Source organism: Pituophis catenifer, unplaced genomic scaffold (genome assembly GCF_029215685.1).
Source record: "Pituophis catenifer annectens isolate HBS135680 unplaced genomic scaffold, rPitCat1.0.hap2 SCAF_40, whole genome shotgun sequence".
Taxonomy (NCBI): Eukaryota; Metazoa; Chordata; class Lepidosauria; order Squamata; family Colubridae; genus Pituophis; species Pituophis catenifer.
Genome location: NW_027256920.1, coordinates 187,501 through 190,000, shown reverse-complemented (window position 1 = coordinate 190,000; position 2,500 = coordinate 187,501).

Genomic DNA, 2,500 nt, shown 5'->3' with positions numbered 1-2,500 from the left:
AGGGAGAAAATTGGTTAGGGTTAGGGTTAGGGTTAGGGTTAGGGTTAGGGTTAGGGTTAGGGTTAGGGTTAGGGTTAGGGAGTTAGGTTGTAGGGTTAGGGATAAAAGTGTAGGGTTAGGGTTAGGGTTAGGGTTAGGGTTAGGGTTAGGGTTAGGGTTAGGGTTAGGGAGAAAAGTTGTAGGGTTAGGGTTAGGTTCAGGTTCAGGCTCAGGGTTATCATTCTGGAAATGATATTAGCAGAAGCAATGGAAGAAAGCAAAGAGAGGGAGGGAGGGATAGATATTAAACGGGATGGACGAAACGTAGGGAGCGCACACAAGACACGCGATGAGAAACCACCCGCCCAGAGAAATTCATCTCCGATTTACCGAGAAGACAGGGAGAGCAGAGAGATCGCAATGGATGGGAAACACGACGGGAAAGCACAAAATATCGGCGAGCTGGCGAGAGCAAAGATATCGAGTAGATTCAAGAGAGAAAGCGGAATTATTTGATAAACAACGTAGAGATGACCAAGAACAGGAAAGATGGAGAGATGAAAGTGGGGACGGACGACGGGAGGAGAAGAAAGAACAGCCAAAAGAGAGCCAAGTAAGAGAACAAGACGAGAAAGCGTCGAGAGAAGGAGCAGAAGAAGTTGAAGAAAGAACAAAGGGACCTAAGAACGACTTGCTCCACAAAGCAAATAGGTCAGCAAGAAATAAGAATAATTTCCTTGACTAGAAATGGACTGGATTCGGCCATTCGGCAAGAGGAAGGAAAATATGGAATAAATGAGGGAAGTTAAGATGAGAAATGAAAGGCCTACGAGAGGTTCCTCTGGGAAAACTACACCCAAAACTTTGGAGGAAGGAAGATGGCAGAAATTGTAACAAACTTTTCACTTGAAGTCAAGCTTTTCACGTCAAACCAGCTCTTTCAATCAACCCCTCGCAGCCATCCTGGCAGGGAAGCAGAAAACGGAAACACTCCGGTCCGGCCGAGGCCCGGGTAAACCGGTCCCGCCCGAGCGTCCCGGTAGACCGGGACGGCTGCCCGTCACGGACACCCCAGGGCCCCGGCGCGGGCACCGAGGCGACGGCGGAGGTCCCCGACCGAGGCCCGCGCCGGGATCCCGTACATCCATCAAGGCGGGGAAACAGAAACACTCTAGGCCGGCCGAGGCCCGGGTAAACCGGACCCGCCCGAGGCCGTCCCGGTAGACCGGGACGACTGCCCGGCGCGGACACCCCCGGGGGCCGGCGTGGGCACCGAGGGGACGGTGGAGGTCCCCGACCGAGGCCCGCGGCGCCGGAGCCGGGATCCCGTGCATCCATCGTGGCGGGGGAAACAGAAAGGCTGATCCGGCCGGGGCCCCGGTAAGCCGGACCCGCCCGAGGCCGTCCCGGTAGACCCGGCCCTCTCCCCGTCTCGGGCACCCCAGGGGTCCGGCGTGGGCACCGAGGCGACGGCGGAGGTCCCCGACCGAGGCCCGCGGACCCGGAGCCGGGATCCCGTGCATCCATCGTGGCGGGGGAAACAGAAAGGCTGATCCGGCCGGGGCCCCGGTAGACCGGGAAGACTGCCCGGCGCGGACACCCCCGGGGTCCGGCGTGGGCACCGAGGCGACGGCGGAGGTCCCCGACCGAGGCCCGCGGCGCCGGAGCCGGGATCCCGTGCATCCATCGTGGCGGGGGAAACAGAAAGGCTGATCCGGCCGGGGCCCCGGTAGACCGGGACGACTGCCCGTCGCGGGCACCCCCGGGGTCCGGCGGGGGCACCGAGGCGACGGCGGAGGTCCCCGACCGAGGCCCGCGGACCCGGAGCCGGGATCCCGTGCATCCATCGTGGCGGGGGAAACAGAAAGGCTGATCCGGCCGGGGCCCCGGTAGACCGGGAAGACTGCCCGGCGCGGACACCCCCGGGGTCCGGCGTGGGCACCGAGGCGAAGGCGGAGGTCCCCGACCGAGGTCCGCGGCGCCGGAGCCGGGATCCCGTGCATCCATCGTGGCGTGGGAAACAGAAAGGCTGATCCGGCCGGGGCCCCGGTAGACCGGGACGACTGCCCGTCGCGGGCACCCCCGGGGTCCGGCGGGGGCACCGAGGCGACGGCGGAGGTCCCCGACCGAGGCCCGCGGACCCGGAGCCGGGATCCCGTGCATCCATCGTGGCGGGGGAAACAGAAAGGCTGATCCGGCCGGGGCCCCGGTAGACCGGGAAGACTGCCCGGCGCGGACACCCCCGGGGTCCGGCGTGGGCACCGAGGCGAAGGCGGAGGTCCCCGACCGAGGCCCGCGGCGCCGGAGCCGGGATCCCGTGCATCCATCGTGGCGGGGGAAACAGAAAGGCTGATCCGGCCGGGGCCCCGGTAGACCGGGACGACTGCCCGTCGCGGGCACCCCCGGGGTCCGGCGGGGGCACCGAGGCGACAGCGGAGGTCCCCGACCGAGGCCCGCGGACCCGGAGCCGGGATCCCGTGCATCCATCGTGGCGGGGGAAACAGAAAGGCTGATCCGGCCG